The sequence below is a fragment of the Vombatus ursinus genome, unplaced genomic scaffold, assembly GCF_900497805.2.
Source record: "Vombatus ursinus unplaced genomic scaffold, bare-nosed wombat genome assembly UNPS02006874.1, whole genome shotgun sequence".
NCBI classification, from domain to species: Eukaryota; Metazoa; Chordata; class Mammalia; order Diprotodontia; family Vombatidae; genus Vombatus; species Vombatus ursinus.
In genome coordinates this window covers 539674-561596 of record NW_020946652.1, presented here as the reverse complement: position 1 = coordinate 561596, position 21923 = coordinate 539674, and the positions used below count along the sequence as shown (strand labels likewise).

General features: G+C 41.6%; 1 pseudogene; it reads right to left on the bottom strand.

Moving 5' to 3' along the window:
• Positions 1 to 5401: 5401 nt before the first annotated feature.
• LOC114033309 lies at positions 5402 to 5728 on the bottom strand (annotated as a pseudogene).
• Positions 5729 to 21923: the final 16195 nt, after the last annotated feature.

Below are 21923 nucleotides of genomic sequence, written 5' to 3'. Positions count from 1 at the left end.
TCAAAGAGCTCATGTAACAAAAGAGAGCATTCTAGGCATAGGAAGCAGTTTATACAAATGCACAGAGGCAGGTTCTCATCTCCTTTCACTGGACTATCTTTCTTGATGATCTAAACTGCTTCAAAGGGTTCAATGAGCATCCTTGTACAAATGTCTCTCAGGTTTAGAGATCCAGCCCTAGGCTTACTCCTGAACTGTGGTCCTACATTGACTGCATGGTAGACATTTCAGACTTGATGTTCTGTAGGCATTTAAACTCGAGAATTTAAAATGTAACTCAAAATGCTCCCTCCCCCTTCCAAACTTTTCTATTTTTAATGAAGACATCATTATCCTTCCAGTCACCTTGATTCTCATCCTTGATGTCATCCTGGATTTCTCTCTCTCTCTTTCACTCTCTCTCTCTCCCTCCCACTTATCTTTTCAGAAGCCAAATCTTGCCATTTTTATCTTCTCAAAATTTCTCGTATGAATTCTCTTCTCTTCACTCACATAGCCACCACCCTAATCCAGGCTCCTTTCACCTTTCACGTAAACTTTTTTAATAACTTCTTAATTGAACTTCCTTCTTCCAGTCTTTCCCCATTCCTATGCCAGCAAATTTGGAAAATTCAACTGTGACCATTGAATTGGAAAATATCAGCTTACACTCCAATCCTAAAGAAAGGCAATGCCAAGGAATGTTCAAATTACCAAATAATTGAGCTCATTTCACACACCAGTAAGGTTATGCTTAAGATTATGCAAGCTATGCTTTAGCATTATATGAACTAAGAACTACCAGAAGAGCAGATTGCTTTTTGAAGAGGTAGAGGAACAAGAGACCAAATTGCCAACATTCACTGGATTATGGAGAAAGCAAGAGGGTTCCAGAAAAACATCTACTTCTGCTTCATTGACTACACTAAAGCCTTTGACTGTGTGGATCATAACAAAATGTGGCAAATCTTCAAAGAAATGGGAGTATCTATATGTGGGCCATGAAGCAACAGTTAGAACTGAACATGGAATAACTGATTGGTTTAAGATTGGAAAAGATGAGTGACAAGGCTGGATATTGTCACTTTATTTATTTAACCTATATGCAGAGTACAGCATGCAAAATGCCAGGCTGGATGAATCAAAAGCTGGAATTAAGGTTGCTGGAAGAAATATCAACAATTATAGATATGCACTCTGATGGCAGAATGTGAAGAGAAATTAAGAAGCTGTTGATGAAGGTGAAAGAAGAGAATGTAAAAGCTGGCTCAAAGTTTACCATAAAAAAAAAAAGACAACTAAGATCTGGGCTACTGGTTCTATCCCTTCGTTTCCTTGCAGATAGAAGGAGAAGAAATGGAAACCATGTCAGGTTTTATATTCTTGGACTCAAAGATCACTTTAGATGGTAACTGCAACCATGAAATTAAAAGACTCTCACTCTTTGGGAGGAAAACTATGGCAAATCTAGACAGCATACTAAAAAGCAGAGACATCATCTTGTTGACAAAGAACCATATAGTCAAAGCTATGATTTTTTCTAGCAGCATTGTATGGCTGTGAGAGTTGAACTATAAGGAAAGCTTAGTGCTACAGAATCAACACTCCCAAATTGCAGTGCTGGAGGACACTTTTAAGAATCCCTTGGACAGCAAAGAGATCAAATCAGTCAATACTTAAATTAATTCAGGCTATTCACTGGAAGGTCAAATACTGAATCTGAAGCTTAAATACTTTGGCCACGTAATGAGAAGATAGGACTCACTGGAAAAGACCCTGATGTTGGGAAAGATTGAAGGCAAAAGGAGAAGGGGATGGCAGAGGATAAAATGGTTAGATAGTGTCATGGAAGCAAAGAACACGAGCTTGGACAGATTTTGGGAGATAGTGGAAGATAGAAGAGCCTGGCATGCTATGATCCATGGGGTCATGATGAGGTGGACATGACTGAATGACTGAGCTACAAGAATGAATGCTTCACAAAGTGCCAAAGTAATTTTACTGAACTGCATGTTTGACCGTATCATCATTTCCCATTTAATAAACTTCAGTCGTTTGCGTTTTACCTCTAGGATCAAATGTAAAGCCCTGTGTCGTATGCAAAACCCTTCACAATTTGCTCTCCTAATATCCTTCTAGTCTTTTTTCCCCTTATTCCTCTTGACGTGTCATGTTCTACCCATGCTGGCATGCTCATTATTCCATGGAAAGATGCTACATCTCTCATCTCCATACCTTTGCATTTGCTATGCCTTCCACGCTTGGATTCCTCTCAGAATCCCTGTTTTCCTTCTATATCTTTTAAGTTCCACCTTATACTTTATGCCTTTCTTTATCCCCAGATGCCATCCCCAAATCACCCTGTATTCATATCCATCTATTTTCCGTATATACTTACATGTATATATAACATATATACTTACATGTACATATAATACATGTACAACATCTCTCCTGTTAGACCTCTTAGAGGTCAGGGACATTCTGTCCTTGTATTCTTAGCACTTATTAAGAGTTTACTATGTGATGGTTTATGTCATATAGTGAGTGCTTAACAAATACCTGCTGATTAATTGATCAGTTTCAGACTGCAGCTATGAATCTAGTTTGACTGGAATGTAGAACTTATGAATGAGGAGAAGTATGAAATAAGGCTTGAAAGACAGATGGGAACAAGGTCACAGAAGGCATTCAGTGCCGGGCCAACGAACTTATATTTTGTCTTTTAGGCAATGGGGAGTTGACTACTCTAGTTTTCTGAGCAGGTCTGATGTCACCATCCTCAAGCATGTGAAAAATTTCCCTAGAGAAAGGATGGTGCTGAACTGTCCTTCCGCTCCACCCAGGGCAGAACATGAAGAGATGGTCTTGAATTGCCTCATAAGAGATTTTAATTGGATAAAGAAGAATTTTATGGCTGTGAGATCTAGAAATGTTTCCTTCGAGGTAGTTATGCAAAGTCCTCTGCTGGGATGGGAGGGCCTGAGCATCCTTCATCTGTCCAGGCTGATTTATGTGAATTTTTGCTATTACATCTCTACCCTTGGGGATAAACAAGGTAACCTTGCAACATTTCCTTCCACAGCATAAAATTCTGGAATTTTGTACAATATTTAGATTAAGAAAACCTAACTATGAGGTCAGTTCACTTTTTCAGCATGTAAAGGAATTTAGCAAGTATGAAAATCTATTATTATAATAGACTTGTATTTACATGATTTCATTGACAAGGCATCCTCAAGATGTTAAAAGAAAGTAAGGAGTATCCCCAGCAGTTGGATGATTCCCCCTTGGAGGATTTATGGACAAACACCATTGCAGATAAGAATACTTGGAGAGGCTGTGATCTCTATCTGCAAAGGGAGCACCCCTACTGATGAAATCATGGACCCATCAAAATGTCAAGAGATATGAAATACACCTTGCTTTTGGCAAACTGAAACCAAATGCTAAAACCTGTGTTTAAATGAGACATTCTCAAAGGACTCCTTAAAAAAAAAAAGGTTTTCCTCCATGGGGACAACATGAGTTGATTTACAAGTCAACTATTATTTATTATTTATTTACTATGTGCCAGGCACTGTACTAAGTATATAAAAAAATCCAAAAATAGTTCCTGTCCTCAAGGAGGTTACAGTCTAATTGGGGACACAACATGCAAGCAATTATGTACAGAAAAGATATATACAGCATAAATCAGGGGTAGTTTCAGAGGGAAAGATCCAAGAATAAGGAGGACTGGAAAGGGCTTCTTGGAGAAGGTGGAAATTGATGAAAGACAATGAAGCCAGGAGACATCGCTGAGGAGCGACAAAGTTCCAGGACATAGACCTAAAGAGAGATTATATTCCATAAAGTAAGTTACACCCTTCAGTTGTGTAAAATGGAAGAGCCATAGTTTCTGTCTCCCTCAGCTCTCCCATAAGGGAAAAAAAAAATCATGCTTTGACTTTTGCATACCATGTGAAGCTGGACAATGTACTAAGGTTGTTTGGAACTCTTTTGGACAATTCACACATGACTACCAAAAACTATGTCATCTGAACCTGGAGGAAAAATCTGGGGGTAGAAATTATGTTTTATAGTTAATTTTGTTTTTGTTTTTAATCTCTTTGGATTCCCTCTTACAATCAATTAGTTAGTTAAAATTATTTATTAAGCCATTATATATGGACAGTATACTGGATGCTTGGGATATAAAGAAAAAAGTCAAACTGACCCTTCTCTCAAAGGACTTAGAATTTACTAGCAAAACACAAGAATTAGAGAAGCGTTTAATGAAAGGGGCTACATTTACCAATCGTGCAAGAGAAATACACTTACACATATTTATATGGAAGAATATATACATGTTTGTATATGCATATACATACATACATATATGTAAATGAATTTATATGCACATTTTTATATATACATGCATATACTTGCACATATATAAATACACAAATCTACTCACCTTGTTTTGCTTTTCCTACTTGAGTCCTTTCCATTTAAGGAGCACAATGAGGGCCTCCAGTGCTTCTGGACATTTCCACCCAAGTATCTTCCAAAACTTTAAGGTCAACATGCCTAGAACTGATGGCATCTAATTCCTCCTGAATCCTGCCCACCTTCTCTAGGTCCCTGTCTCTGTCAATGGCATTGCCACTGTCAATGGCGTATGCTGTCACCCAGGCTCATAAACTAGGAGCCATCTTTAACTACGTATCCATCCTTCATCCAACATGAAGGCCTATCGGTTCTCCCTCCTTTACACCATTCATCTCTGGCCCCTCCCTAGCTTTCCTGCCACCATTACTCTAGTCCAGCCATGTAATCGCTTCCCAGCGGTATTTCTTTTCCTCCTGCTTCCCCTCCCCCCACCCCGTTTTGTTCATGTTATACAGCACTGCCTGCTTGATGATTCAGGTTTAAAGTATAATCATGCCAGTGCGTTAATCAAAAACCTCCAACGATTCCTATGTCTTATTAAATAGAAACCAGACTTCTTATTCTGTCATTCAAGGCCTTTCATAATACAGCCTTTCTTCTTTACTATCACTCGAAAATTTTCTGCTCCAGCTAGAATATATTGCTTACTCTCCCCTCTTCCATGTCTCATGTCTTCCCATTATTCTTTTTTTTTTTTTTTACATTGGTAACTGTTTCCTTTCCAAAATGCCTATTTGCAGATACAGGTAGAATCACAGATCATGTATTGGAGGGTGAATCACTGCCACCAACTTGCCTGGTGTAGTTGTCCTAATGGCAAAGTACAGAGAGAACTGGGGGCAGGGGACAGCACGATGGCTTCTATACTTTCATTTTTAACCTTTGGAAGGACATGTCTGCTTTAAGAAATATACATTTCCAGGGGACAGCAGGGCATACTTTCATCCCGTCATAAAGAGCGAAGTCACCCAATGTCACCACTGGCTGGTCAAAGCCTCGGCTGCTCCATGCCCGAGTGGTGAGGTGGGGGAGTATACTTCCCTTCTCTCATTAGCTTCTCCTTCTGCTTCATGATGCTGCCAAGCGTTTTATCATTTTCCGCCTATGCAAACATTCAACGAAATCCTCATATTCCAAGTTGCACTCTTTCTTGGCTTGGGTCATACCAATTCCATGGGCACACTCAATGAATTCCTTCTCGAAAGCATGGCATCAGGCTGGCATTTTGTAGGGTTGTTCAGCACTCCTAATTGTCATCCATTTGTCAATATTGAGGCCCAGCCGATTCTGAATATCAAAGAATGGCATGGCTGCGGCCTAGTCCAAACGCCAGTCCCTTTCCTTCACCACAAGCCTCTGCCGTCCTCCCATTGTTCTTTATGTTTAAAATGTCCTCCATAATTTCCATTCATTGACTTCCTCCTCATCCTTCATAATTTAGCTCATACAATATCTTGTTCAGAATATCTTCCCTGTTGCTTCCAAATGAAGGAATTCTTTCCCTCAGACAAGAGTGTGCTGGTAAATATTTAACAACCAGCTCTCTGGAAAAAAAAGGTACATACAATATACTTTTATATTTCATCTGTATTACTAACATTTTCTGCATCACTTTCTTTAGTATAGACTGGTGGTATCAAACTCAAATAGAAATGGAACCGCTAAACCTTACATAAGGATCCCTGCTGGCCACATATTGACTTAGAAAACCACATAGCAACATTATCTATGTTCTATTATTATTTATTTTGTTAAATGTTTCCCAATTATATTTCAGTCTGTTTCTGTTTTATTCCAGAGCGTTACAGGCTGTGTGTTCGACTTTTCTGGTCTCCAGACTATCAGTAAAATAATACATTAAGCCCTGATCTGTGGGATTTGCTGATTCCTGGAGTACAAACATTCACACGAAAAAGTTAACAGTTGACTCTCCACGTCAGTATGAGCTGGCTCCAGCAATCTCTAAACTCAGAGCACTTTATACTCCTTTTGTGAACTTTTTATGTTCTAACTTTTATTATAACGATCTCTGTGCAGAGTAGAACGAATTCTTGGAGGTTCGTTTCTAGGGACATATAAATTATAAATTTGGGAATCTGGAATGAAGGACTGAGGTGGAAGAAGATGCCTTGTTAGTGTCCTACATTGAATTAATCTTGCTGTTATTAGTGTTGTTTCCTTGATTTCTCCCTTCTCTTTCATTGGGTTTGGGGAAATTAGAAAAAAAACATAGAATTTTAGACGCCAGTAATTTCTCGTGGTTTGTTGAAATACAGTCCTCTAAAAATCATTTGGAAGGCGTCCAGATGAGCTATCAGTCATGGCTGTAGAGTAATGAGGACTTTCTAATTCTAAGTCAGATAAAGCTTGGTACACAGATGTTGCTCCTGGCGAATAGGATGAAGGATGTTCAAAAACAGTTTAAGTTCCTGCAGGACTGGAGCACAGATGCTATTACCTACAAAATCCTAGAAATCATTCAAATAATTTCCACATTTTAAAATTTCACTTAAATGACATTTTTTTCTACCAACTACCCATGGTGTAGTTAGTTCTTCAAAGGGCAAAATAAATCAAAGTGACTAAAAATAATTTCATTGTTTCTAATAAAATATGTATGTTCATGTTTTGAAATATATTTTCTAATAACACATATTCATAGGAAGAGCATTAAATTTATTATTTTTACTTAATGTACTATCTTTAAATTGATCTGACAATTAGATCTTCAACTTGAGTTTCATACTTCCCAGTCCTGATCTTTAAAGTTTCCAGAGCTCTTGTGGTATATTTGATTAATTTTTGTGCTTTCTAAATGTTAGTTCATTTTAACTGCAATAGAGTTGAAAGTAATGAAAATTCTTCAAGAATGTCAATTATTAAAGTGAGGTTTTGCAAGAACTTACTGTTAGCTCATCTCTTTTCCAAAGAAGGAGAAGAAAAATGAATATCTGGTACAGGATACATAGACCCTGCAGGAGTGGTGCACGTAAATTACACGCTGCTTGTCTTGGTTCTAGTACTTGACCAGTTTTTAATAATCTCAATTTCAAGTTTTTTTTTTTCAACTACAGTTTCTAGCTTAGTTTGATTTTTATCACATTAGTGATCAATAAAATAATTTTTTATCCAGAAATATTTTAAAACAATTAACTTGTTTTATTTTGGATATTGAATTATCAAGCAAGAACCCCAACTGAGGACTTAAACAGGGTCAAATGATGATTTTAGGAAATTTTTCTAACAGCTTTGTAGCTGCACCAGACTTTCTTCTCAACATTGTTTTAGCACCTTCAGGACAAAATGCAATTAACTTCATTTTCAAATATTCATAATTAAAACCACAATCATTTAAAGGAGACAATAATATACTGAAATTGTACTTTTCTATGGTGGTCACCATTTCTTTTAAAGCAACAAATAACGTTATCAGTGCAAAAGCTGATTGAACTGTGTACTGCCTGTGTTTAGCAATTAGCTCACAAAATTATTGAAAAGTTGGCAGTTGGCTCTTCTGAGCTGATACAAGTAGACTTTCTAGCTTTAGCATACACTGCTAGCTATACCTTTCCCTCTGTGTATATCTCTTGGTGTACCCCCTCTTTCCATAGATATCATGTGTGTGTATATATATGTGTGTGTATGTGTATATGTACATACATACATACACATGTGCACACACACATCCCAATGTATGTATCTTTATCTATATATCTATGAGAGTGCCCCAGTTTTATGCAGAAATCTATTGCAATTTTTCTTACCATCCTATTTTATCAAATGCCTTTGATTTAAACTAATTCTGTCCACTAGCTGGCTAGTAAAGATGGACACAGTGGTGGACACTCTTGAGAGGATGCAAACTCATGGAGGACTTTGTGAATTGAGGGCAGTTTTTCTGTAGCTCCACATATGTGAGACGGGTGTCATCGGTGCTACATGGATACCTGTCTTACCCTCAGTATTAGATTCTTAAATAGCCAGTCCCCTCCTGCATTGCCATGGGAAAAGGGAAGGGTAAGCAAGGTGGAGAACTCAGAATTAACAAAGGGCAAACATCTCACAGAGGAGAAGGCATAGTTCAAGCTAACTTCGAAATAGAATCTGACAGGCGAGCTAGGGTCAAAGTCAGGCTTTTTATAAAAGAGACAGATCCTGAGGGTCAGGCAGGAAATCACAAACTCCATCAGAAAAGAAACAAAAGGCCATCTTGTGGCAGTCCCTGACTATCCCTCCTTGGTCATATGCAGCCTGACCCAGGTGCTACTATCAGCCCTGGCATGATGACTCCCCAGATAACACAGTCCTGGAGCATGAAGCTATGACTTCGTGGGATTTTTCTTTTTCCCAGTAGAAGGTGGACATCAGCTGTGGGATGTGAAAATAGTATGCATGTTCTCAAGTTTTATCCTCAACTCTCCCAGTCTCCTCGGGACTGGAGGTAGTCCCATCCTTCTCTGAACCCAGAACCTCTTGGTTGGGCAATCCTATCTGTCCACCCTTTATTTGTGCAAGTTGGCAAAGATTCAGTGCTTCCATGTTGGACCTGAGGTGGGACAGGGGCAATAAGGACAGTTGGAAACCAGAGTTGCTTTACAGTATGGACTGTAATTCCATCTGGGAGGCCATGAGAAAGGGTCTACTGCCTCCCAACTTGGACAGATAGAGTAAATAGAACACTACCTATAGAGCTTCTCATGTATTTAAATGTATAAAATAAAATACATTGGATTACAAAAAAAAAACTCTTCTATTGAAATGTAGGTATTAAAATAAGAAAATTTCATGGAAGAGGAAAAGATGGTCTAGGCCATATGTGATGTGGAAGGTTGTTTCCCACAGATCACTTTCCTGGACCCAGATCAGATTTGCACAGTTCCATGCTCCCATAGAGGTCAAATTTGGTGATTATCACCATCCAAATCCAATCCAACAAGCATTTATTAAGCACCTACAAGGTGCTGTGCATGCCAGGAGTGAGAGAGAAAAAGGAAAAAAAAAACACGAGGAAACAAACAAACAAAGAATAGTTCCTGCCCTCAAGGAACTTCAGTTCTACCAAGAGAGTTTTCGCTTGTCTGGTCTAAGCCATTGTTTTCTAGATTAGATCCCAAAGGTTGGGTTTATCGATTCTGGTTGGTAATGGCTTTCAGAGCATTATCATGGTCCAAGCACAGATCCCTGCTCTTTGTCCTGATGAATAGTTCTAGCGCCCTGGTAGACATAGCAGATTGCTGGAGGAGAACCTTTCAGTCATTGTTTTTCAGTATTTCCTGCAGAGTCACTATCTCTGGCACGGTCAACAAGTATATCTCACTGATTTGGGTTGCGCCTGCCCTTCCCCCCCCATAGGTTCATATCCCAATCTTAGCTGTCGATCCTGGAATGAGGATCAAATTCCCTCCATAGGGGCTGCTACTGGACATGCAGCTGCATAAAGTCATGCTGGCCATGCTAGGAATAAATATCGATTCCCAGTTAAGTGGAGCACTCACATTTGGGAGGTTCAGGAAAGACCAGGAGGGGCAAGTAGCAGGAAATGAGAGTTGGAGGTGACCTGGGAGAGCATTCCAGGTACTAAGAAGAAATGAACTGTTGTTCAGTAACTATTTATGAAGCACCTACTATGTGCAAACATGGGCATTTGGGATCTAAAGAAATAAGGATGAAGAAACTGAGACCCAGAAAAAGACAGGAATTTGCCCAAGGTCACAGAGGTCATCAGTAGTAGAGTCAGGATTCATAGCTAGTTCCTATCACTCCAAACCCATCGATTCATTTTTTAAAAAATGAAGCACTTACTATGTGCTGGGTACTGTACTATATTCTAGGAATACAAAGACAAAAAGTAAAACCACTCCTGTCCTTAAGAGGTGCCCAGTATGGGCGGTGGGATGGGGGAGTGCATTGTGCCTAGGTCCAGGGTTTTAAGGGCATTATCACACTCTCCTTTCATCAGCTGCAGCCACCATCTGTGGATCTGGATAGGAATTCCTAGGAAGGCAAACACTTGTGTTTGTCTTTGGGTATCTCCCCTAGTGTCTAGCTCAGTACCCCAAACGAAGTAGGCATTTACTGTTTTTAGAAGAAAGGAGGAAGAAAAGTAGAGAGGAGGGAAGGGAAGAGAAGGAAAGGAAGTAGAGGAGGGGACAAGAGGAGAGGGGAAAACAGCCTAATGTTTATCAAGGACTTTCTTTCGACAGCAGAGAATTCCCACCCTTGTGGTTTTTATTTTTAAAACTGTTTCAGGGTGGGTTTTTTTGGTTGTTTTGGGATTTTTTTTGCAAGTGAATACTTCGTGCATAGAGGAGGTGTGAGAATAGAGACCTTTATTTATCCAAGGATGTGAATGGCATCCTGCAGTGTGAGTTTTCCCTAAACACACTTTGCAAACATTGTTCCCTCAGGCCAGGAGCTGAGTTCCATTTTGGATTTCCTGGTCACACTTACTCCCCACAGACCCCTATCCTCATTCCGACTCCTGGGATCACATGGATTTCCTTATATCAATCCACACCCCTGCTTCCAACAGCAGAAACACATTCTTATTGCTGCTGCTTTGGCGCCCACCCTTTTGGGAGGCCTTGGAACAAATGGATGGATGGAGGTCTCATAAGATCTTCTGACCACCCAATGGACCATCTGAGCCCAACATGATCCCTTTTCCCAGTCAACTCTCCCTCTTATTCATTCATCAGTGACAAGCTTTTATAAAACTCCTACAATGTCCAAAGCATAGTTCTAGGTGCCTAAGACAGTTCCTTGCATGTAGTTGGTGCTTAATAGATGCTTATTAGATTGAAGAGATTGAGATCATTAGATGTTGTCCTTGGTCACAAGGTTGGAGTGGGAATATACAACACATGCAACATAATGCTGTACAATAAAGCCACAATAAATGGGTCAAAATTAAAGACTGGAAAAGAGTTCAATTATCCGCTTCTCCCATTCCCAGCCTTCTAAGGCCCCAGTAACAAAGAGGGCACCTGGGTTTATCCAAAGTCTTTAGCGGAACTGCTCAGCTTTGGAAATGAGGCAGCTGTGGCATCACCTGAATTGGGCAGCCCAGATCACTGAGACAAGCATCAGCCAGAAAGTATCTTTTCCTATTCCGACATGCTGATCTAATCTACCTGCTGCCTCTTGGGGTCCAATCTGACCATAGGGATAGACCAAACCACAAAGCCATGATCATCCCCAAGGAGAAGATGTTTCAGCCACCAGAAACAACATGAATTAGGCTGTTGAGGATCTGTCCTGTGATGCTGGTTTTAGGGATGAATGGAGAGCAGGGTTGGGGAGATATTGAATGTGACAGGTGGGAGAAAAGTGAACGCCAGAGAGGATGCTGAGATTTCAATTGTGGGTGACTGGGTAAATGGTAGAAAGATAAACCAATGAAGCACAAATAGATTCTGCTCTTTGTGGATTACTCATGGCCAAGCTCCTACCCAGCAATGCCTGCTGGGAAAGTCAGTCTGTAAAAAGCAATCAAAACACACCCCAAAGCAAAAACCCATTTATTAAGCTCCAACTATATGCATGTGATTTTTCAAGAAAGACCAAAGATTAAGAAGACACCAAGCTTGCCTGCCAGGAGTTTGGAGATACAGATGAGTCACTGTAAGACCAAATAGAGAAGGGCTATTGCATATGAGAGGCAAGAAATAAAAAGGAAAGGAAATAAACAGGAAAGGAAAGAGTTTTCCTCCTGAGGGAAATCCCACCGTCTATACTATAGGAAACCTTTCCTAGCTCCTCTTATTCCCTGTGCCTTCCCTCTGTTAAGTGCATCCTGTTTATCCTGTCTAGAGCTTGTTTGCACACCGTCTCCCCCATTAGACTTCAAGCTCCTTGAGAGCAGGGACTGTCTTTTCAAAATAATTAATTTTTAGTTTTCACCATTCACTTTTATAAGATTTTGAGTTCTAAACATCCCTCCTCCCTTCCCTCACCCCTCCCCAAGACGGCAAGCAATCCGATATAGGCTATGCACGTACAATTTTATTAAACATATTTCCACATCAGCCATGCTGTGAAAGAAGAACCAGAATAAAAGGGAAAAAACACGAGAGAGAAAAAACAAAAAATAAAAAATAAAAAGAGAGAGAGAAACTAATCTGCTTCAATCTGCATTCAGAATCTATCAGTTATTTCTCTGTATATGGATATCATTTTCCATCATGAGTCTTCTGAAATTGTCTTAGATCATGGGCAGGGATTGTCTTTTGCTTTATTTTTTTTGTATCCCCAATGCTTAGTACAGGGTTTGGCATATATTCGGCACTTAATAAATGTTTACTAACTGACTGATTGATTGACGGGAGATCTGGGAAAGCTTCATGGAGGAGGCAGCATTGGAGTTGGGTCATATTGGATACATAAGGTCATAGATTTAAGAGACAAGAGGAACCCCAAAGATCATCAAGTCTAGTCTCCTCATTTTGCAAAAGAGGAAACCAAGGCCAGAGGAGTTCATTGACTTACCTAAAGTCTCTCAGGTGCTTGGATTCCAAATCCAATATTCTTCCAGGAAATGATGATGACTCTCTGCTTCCTCTCTTCTAGAGACTGGGCATCCAGGACTGGTCTTTTCAGACCCATGGCACGAATACGTCACCGGTCTTTTCATTTAGCGTAGATAATCAAAGCCATCTTTCCCTAGACAGTCTGTGTTAAACTAGGCTGGGGATTTCCAGACAACTCCTTCACTCTGAGAATGAGGAAGAGCCACCATCACACCTCCCTTTGAGTCCTTGGTCCCACATCACTCTCCCAGGGTGCTTGAAGCTGACTCCCAGTACTGAGGGGAGAAGATTCCTGGGAACCCACCTGTTGGGCATGATAGGATTAGAGCACATGGAACCATAAATCTTCCCAGCAACAGATTCTGTCCCACTAAAGGACACACAGTGATCACTTTTACCTTCCCCATGAGAGGGTTCTCTGGAAGATGAGGAAGAGGAGGGAAGGATGCTACGGCAGAGTTCGCTTCCTCCTTCTGGTTGGCTGCTCTCTGCACCGATTTCCATGTTGACTTTTCCCCTTCCATTAACTGGACTAAAAGACATAAGCATCACTTAATGAATGCCTTAATTGGCTGTTGGAAGGGGATCTGCAATCAAGCACCTCTCTTGATTCATGCACAGAAATGTGCAGACGCACTGGAGGGAGCAATGTGAATCACAGTTTAAATTGATGCCTTTCCGCTGCTCAGTGAGGCAAACAGATGTATTAATTAGCACTTACTGGAGGGCATGTTATATACTTAAATGGAGGAAAGAGAACAGAATCTCCTGTCACCAGAGGCAAGAAGGAGGGATTGACCTCTGACCCCAGAAATAGAATGGGGGCTTGTTTTCCAAAGGGCAGAGCCCGAGAAGAAAGAAGCAGGAGCTTGTCAGGGGCCCCAGGGCCCTCAATAGGTCTCGGAAGGGATCACTAGATTTTTACAAGGCTGTAGTTGTCCAGACAGGAGAGAGGAAGCATGTCCCAGAGTGTGGAGGAAGAAAAAACATGGCATCAAAATGGTTTTATTCTGCTTTTTAAAGATTTATTGATTTTTTTCATACCATAGTCATTCCCTGATTTACTGCTTCTCCCCCTCCCCCCAACACCCCTTCCCCCCAAAAATCTTCCCTCGGAAGAGAAGAAAACAAATGTGCAAAAACAAAGGACAATATGCCCCTGTGTTTTACATTGTATGCAGCTTTCCACATCCATAGTTCTCCACCTCCCTTGAAAAGAGGAATGTCTGTGTTATCACTTGTTCCCCAGGACCGACATGAACACTGGAGCCGGTCTTTTCTGGATGGTGTGTGTGTGTGTGTGTGTGCGTGTGTCCACAGGAGGCTACCCGCTTCGGGGAGGGCTCTAAGAGGAGAGCACCCATGTACAAGAGATCACCAGATCCAAGGGGGAGATGAAACAGTGAAAAGAGAAGGAAGGAACTCAACACCACCCAAGCCATGACAATTCCCTCATGCCTCTCCCTGCAGGACATTCTAGACCTAGGACTACCAGACTTCAATCACGGCCTCCAGTGGCCTGGAGGTTTTTCTTCTACGCCTGAGGCTCCCACTGGACATTAGAGTGAGCCTTGGGGCAGGGGCGGGCATAGTAATTCACCCCTCTGTAACCACCTAGGCCCCAGGACTCCACTGATGCCTGTCTTTACCATCAGGTAGGTCCAGGGACCTATCATCTGCCCTGCTTCTCAAGGCACGTTTTCTCTATTCTGTACCTTCTGCTTTTCACTTGCTACTCGGGTGAGGATTTTTGTTTGTTTTTGTTTTTACTCTGCTATTGTGAAAGTCATGCCAACCTCCTTTTCTATGTATGGCTTCACTCAAAAATCTCCCTGATTCTGAGCTTTGGGCTGTCTAGGCAAAAACTCCCTCCCCTGGCTTCCGCTCTTCCTCCCTACCCATCTGGGTCAGGTTCATTCCTCCGCTGTCCTTAGCCTTCTGCTGTGCCCTCTGGAAGCCTGTTCTATTATTAATAAACTGCCTTCATATTAGACCCATGCCATCTACCCATGAATTACTTTGTATATGATTTATGTTTAATTTTCTATATGTATGGTCTTCTTTCTTATGAGTGTACTTACATGTGTGCGTGCCTTCTACAATGCAATGTAAAATCCTTGAGTAAAACAACTGTATTTATCTTTGTATCACAAGTGCCTAGCACATAATTGCTTAATGAGTGTTTTTAAATTGAATTATACCTTGAGGTTTTCAGGTCAATGACAGCACAACAGTATTTAGGTCAAATTCTGACCAAGTTCATGGGAAAGGTAATGTTGGATCTAGGTTCTTGCCATTCTCAGAGCAAAGCACTAGAGGCTCAACTTCAGGAAGGACAGATAGCGACTGAAAGAAAGCTTAATTCAAAGCCAATTGGTAGCTGCACTTAGAAACGAACTTCTGGATTAGGTCTCATCCTCCATCTTCCAGCGGGGGTAGAGAATGAGAAAATATGACCAGTGGCCCAGAAAGAGTTCTGCATTGAGGAAGGTGGAGTGTAGACCTTTTATTTTTCTTTAACATGTTGACTAGTACTTCTACTTTTTTGCTTCATTGTATTGAATGCTGATTTAATATGTCCTGTTTCTCTGATTTCTTTATAGTTGTCATTTCTGAAGATTTAATAGTATTCTATTATTATAGTATACCATTCTAGTATAGTATAGTATACTCTTCTAGTATATCCACATGCTGCCATTTGCCTAGGCATTCCCTGGTTAATGGACACTCTCTTCTAACATTGATGTTTAGGTAGAAGACTTCTCATTTGTTACAGAGCTCAGAAAATTGGAAAAGTCTTTAGTTGCACCACTGTACTGATGGGTACCTAGAAACCAGAAGCAAAAATTTAGGGCTAAAGTGAGTTTCTGGGCGTCATGATTGTGAGCTAAGTACCACTAACAAAATAAAAACAATTACACAGTCCTACCCTTCAGGTAATCACATTTGCAAATACAGTAACACACCTATATGTGAGAATAGAATTTTGTTTCATGGGAGCAGGAGTTGTTTCATTTTGATTTTTGTATTCTCAGCATATATCCCAGTGCTTTGCACACAGTAGATAATTAGCATTTATTGAGTTGAATTGAACCATTACAAATTAAGAATAACTTTCATTGAAATTGTGTATTAGGATAACCCTTCGGTCTCTGCCTGAAACTTGTTAGACAAGTGCTGGTTGAACTTGCTGATCACATGTTAAGAGCTTCTGGACGGCGATGATACCCACGCTGGGGAGGAGTGGGCAGCAATGGTGCTCCCTCCATTGGGGTGTCAGCTATGGAATCAAAGCAAAGCCTTCGCTCGCCCTGAATGCTCATCTCTTTCTCCTGCTTTGTTGGCTCCGTCACAGGGTCTCTGGTGACTGAACACAAGGTCTCCCTAAATGGTCACTCACAGTGTGCGTGCATGTGTGTGTGTGTGTGTGTGTGTGTGTGTGTGTGAGAGAGAGAGAGAGAGAGAGAGAGAGAGAGAGAGAGACATATTTTGTATTTGGTGTAAAATGGCAGCAAAGGAAGTACCAAAGAACACTTTTAGTAGGATTTACAATGTGTGGACCAACTCTTCCATCCAGATGGTCTCCAAACTTGATATTTGAGACCATTTTATTTGCTGATTACAAGTTGCTGGAGTCACTGGATAGAAGTTGGATCATATTCAGGATGCCCTTGTGACAATTGATTGCCCCCAAAACCAAGAACCAAAGCTTTGAGATTACGTGAACCAAGGTTAATCTTAGGGACCTCCCACTTTACATATACATATATATATATATGCGTATATAAATATATATGTATATATATATATATACATACACACATATGTATATATGTATTTGACTCATGCCCTGGGAACATTAGAATTTAGAGAGGGTCTAGCTTTCTACAGGAAAAAAAAAAGTACATAGGTTAACAACGCATCAAATCTAGGACTCGTATTTAAGCTGACAGAAAGTGCAAGAGCCTCATTTAGTGATCATAAACAGTCAAAACAACTCTCCTTCCTTCTCTGGCACCTCCTCAAGAGCCTATACAGGTGTCTAAGATTTATGGTACTACCTTGGATGGGACTCCACCCAGAGAGAAAGTACTTGGGTAAGCTAGAGAGTCTAGCCTCCCTTCCCCCAAGGAGTCCATACATTCCTCTAGACTTACAGTACTTCCCTAGAATCCATGATTTCCTGCAAGGAGCAATCACTAGAGGCCACTAGAGAGTTGACTGCTGTCTTTCTAGACATGCACAGTCTGCATGACTCACAGTATTAGTCAAGGACATGTTCTGGGTTTGCTTCTCCATGTTGTATTTCTCTCCCTTGATGCTCCTCATCTTCAGCTCTTACTTGGTCTAGGACCTCCTGATTGCTCCACTCCTGACTTTATCTCTGACCACCCTTGGGATAATATGGTTTCTCAGCCTAGCTCCAGTGATTGTAGCCTGCCCTCTGAGCATAGCTCTCCTCTATCTCTTTCAGCTCTGATTCTCTCTATCTTCCTATTGCTTCTCTTAAAAGGTTTGGTCTAAGAGTATTTCCTAATCGCTCTTGAACAGACCACCCATGTCAAATTAACACCTAATAAGGTGTTAATAGGACAAAGAATATTTTGAAAACATAGGTTTGTGTCATACCAAGGAGAGACAATCAGTTCCAGAACAGTCTTCGATGTGGCGTCAGCAGGATGTTGAAGACATTCGCTTCCTCTCCGCCTTTATTCTTATCTCCTCATTCAGACATTTTCTGCAATCATCTCCCTTACCTCTGCCTCATGTGAAGAAGTGAGCCTTCTCCTTGCCAAAGCCAGCCCCTCCCCCATATCCACCCACAATCCCATCCTCTTCTGCATTCTCCATCGGACACCCCCCTCTCTCATCCTTACTCTTTCTCTAATCATTCATCTTTCCTTATCCATTTACTGTCTTCTTCCCTCTTATTTACAAACATGCCCATACTGCCTTCACACTTCAAAAGAAAGCAAAAAAAATCTTCACTTAATCCAACTATTCCCAATAATTCTCCTCCTATCTCTTTCCTCCTCTTCTCAGTCATCCATCCTTGGTGTCTCCACTTTCTTTTCTTTCACTTGATTCTAAACTCTCTGAAATCTAGCTCCTGACATCATCATTCAACTGCAAGTGTCCTCACCAAAGTTACCCAGGATCTCTTATTGCCAAATCTGTTGTCTTTCCTCAGTCTTCATCCTTGTTGACATCTTGTCAGCTTTTGGCATTGCTGATTCCCTTCTCCTCTTGGATAGCCTGTCTGTCCTCTCCCCTAGTTCTCCTACCTGTATGGCCACCCCTTCTTAGTCTCTTTACTATTTGTTTTTTTAAATCTAGATCATGTTGACTACCTGTGGATGCCCCAACACTCTATTCTGGTGCCTATTTTCTCTCTCTGTCTCTCTCTCTCTCTCTCTCCTTCTCTCTCTCTCTTTCTCTCTCTCTCTTTCTCTCCCCTCTCTTTCCACTCTCTTCTCCTTCCCCCCTCCCTTTTTATTCTCCCCACCCTTTTTTATAATATCTTATTTGTTGATCTCATCAACTCCCACGATCACCACTGTACAGATGATTCTCAAATCTACATATCCAGCCATATTGACTCTGGGCAAGTTACTTAACCCTGTTTGCCTCAGTTTCCTCATCTTTAAAATGAGCTGGAGAAGGAAAATGGCAAATGACTTCAGTATCTCTGCCAAGAAAACTCCAAATGGCATCACAGAGAACCAGTCATGACTGAAACAATTGAACAACACCAACAAATGTGCCAGGCATTGGGATACAAAAAGAGGCAAAAGACAGTCCCTGTCCTTGACTTATACCCACCCTAATCCAGCCCTCATCTCCTGTCTATATTTTTGCAATAACATTTTAGTTGTTTTCCTTCCTCCAATCTCTACCTTCTCCATTCTTTCTTCAGCTTAGCCACCAAAGGGATTTGCCTAAAGCAAAGGTAGACCATTGTCATCTCCCTCCCTCCATAAACTCCCATGTGCCTCCCCTCACCCCCATTATCTCCACCTTCAATATAAGCTCCTCTTTCTGACCTCTTTCTTCTCTCTCATCCTCCTATGTTTCCTTTTACTTTCTCTCTGATCCATCCACACAGGCCTACATACTGTTCCTTGAACATAACCCTCTTCCTCCTGGGTGCACCCTTGACTTGTTCTGTGCCACCCTACTGCTCCTGGACAGATCCCTGACCCTCTTTGCTTCTCACTCCTTAAGAAAAATCCTGGTTGAACCTCTAACTTCCAGAGCCATGTGACTTCCTGTAAGTCTGAATCTACGTCAGGTGAAGTTCAGTAGGAAGAATATTATTGACTCTGGAGTCAGAGGGCCTGGGTTCGAATCCAGCTTTCAATGTTTCCTCTCCATGTGACCTGAAATTCTGAAAAATGAGGGGTTTGGACAAGGTAGACACAGGTGCCTTGGACAAAGGTAGCTTCCCACTTTGAGCATACATCACTAGTCACATACCCTTTCCCTGGGCCAAAATGTGCACACTAGCTCTTCTTCCACATCTAACCAAATCCCATCCCCTTTGTGAGCTTATAGCATCCCAGGAGCATAGATTTAGAGTTGGGAGGGCATATGGTACAGGTCAAATAGGCATATCCTAGAGGCCATACAACCCAATGGCCTCACTTTTACAGATAGGGAAACTGAGGAAAAGAGAATTGGAAAGGACCTTGGGGATCACCTAGTCCAACTCCCTCTTTTCACAGATGGGGAACCGAGGTCCAGAGAGGTTAGTAAATGGCAGAGCCAAGATTCACATGCAGGCTCAGTGCCCTTCCTACTGTATCACATTGGCTGCCATATTTCCTCTCTTCTTCATCATCTGCTGGGCAAGCCTCCATAGGCAAGGCTGTAGGTGTTGCGTGGCAGAGGTGAATCTGCCCTTAGGGAGTGGTCTGATGTCTGAGGATGCAGAAGAAGTTGGGAACAGAGCCTCATTTTGTGCTGTGGCCCCCCTCTTGCAGCCTACCCAGAGCAGCCCCCTACCTTGGGCCCCAGCGCCTGTCCCTTCCCCCTTTCTTGGAATCCCACTTTCCCATTACACCACAGAATGGAGACATTTTATAATCCGTAACTCACCCCACAGAGGTTTTCAGATCAAGAGACCAAACATTCTTTTGTGTAATGTTAGATATTAATCCCTTACTGGGTTTTTCTCTAGTCGTAGATAGGAAGTCCAGAGTCAGCGTTATTGGTGGAAAAACCCCACACAAAACATCTTTACAGGAGCAGGTCTTCATAAAATGGGTGGGGGAATCAAGCCAGCCTTTCTTGTTGCTCATTCTTTCTTTCCTTCTTTTCTTTTGGAAAGCTGTCCCCTGGCGCTACCCTCTCCAGGCTGTACGTTGGCTTCAATGGGACAAAGAGCTTCCCACTCTGAGGACTGTTATGTAACCTCTAATTTCAGACTCTCAGATCCTGGCCCTCAGTTTCTTTGTCCCCCCCCTACACAGAGCTCCTCAGCTCCCATTGTTACCTCTGGGAAAGCGCTCACACTCTACTCTAGGGTCTTGGCGTTAGGAATGCTTTGACTGAGTGTCTCTCCCCAGCCTAGCCCTGGAAGTTACAGACACTGGAGCTTACCCAGTGGGTGTCTCTGCCCATTTTCCAAGCCCCTGTCCGCTCCATCGTGCCCACAGCTGACTGAGAAATGGCTTATTTCTCCACTGGAATTTTCCATAAAACACCCCACCCCAAAGGTGGTTGTAGCTGTGAGGGAGGGGAGATAGAGCCATTGGCAAATTCCATAGACTTTTGTTTGTTTGTTTTTTAACAATATCATTTGTGAGCTCAACAAACATTTGTCCACTGCAAACTAAACACGAAGCACTGTGGGAAATCCGAGTAGGGCTTCATTAGTCTCAGCACAGTAGTTAGAGGGAGCTGCCTGGAGACGCAAGACTTGAGCTCAAATATGACGGCAGACACGTACCGGCTGTGGGACCTTGGGCAAGTCACTCACTGAACCTCTGTCTAGTCTCAGTTTCTTTATCCATTAAATGGGGATAATAACAGCCCCTACCTCCCAGGTTGTTATGAGGCTCAAATCAGATATTTGTAAAGCTCTTAGGCACATTGCCTAGCGCATAACAGGCATAATTTTTAGCTATATAAATGTTATAAGCAGATTAATGGTTTACACGGGTAACAATGTGAGCTATTATTATTATTAATTCATGCAATTACCAAGCATTTATTAAGAACCCACCGCTTGCCAAACACTATGCTAGATACCAAGACCCAAAGGCAAAAATAAAACAGCTTCTGCCCTCAAGGAACTGACATTCCTTTGGGAGGAAGCAACCCATACCAAGAGAAGTAAAAGGTAAATATTTACAAAGTAAAGAAAAGGCATTGCAGGAGGTCCCTAAGCTGAGAAGCAATTAGGCCAAACCTCCTTCAGGAACTGGCGTTTAGGATGCTGAACTTTGACAAAAGGCTCAGGGTTCTAAGAGGTGGGAGTGGGGAGGGACATTTATACCTCCAAGGAACACAGCCTGAGAAAGATTCCAGAGGAAGGAGACTGATTACCATTTATGGGGACCAGGAAGGCGGCCAATATGACTGAAATAGAGCATGCCTGAGAGATAGGGACGTGAAGTAAGTCTGGAAGGGTAAGTTGGAGCCAGATTGTGAAAGTTTTTAAATACTAGTGTACCATGTATTTTATTCTCCAGGTAACAGGTGGGGAGGGGCGTTGGAAGGTCATGTGATCAGACCTGTGGTTTAGGAATATCAATTTGGAGGCTGTATTTCATTGGAGAGGGGAAGATATTGGGGCCAAAGAGAGCAATCAGGAGATCCAGGTGTGAGGTGATAATAAGGGAAGTGTCAGCATAAATGGAGAGAAGGGGATGGATGCCTTGTTGACCCAGGACTTAATCTGGCAGAACACATGAGAGACATATGTGCAAAGGTTAGGGAGGGAGTCCATCTTCTAGAAGAAGAGAAACACTCTCAACT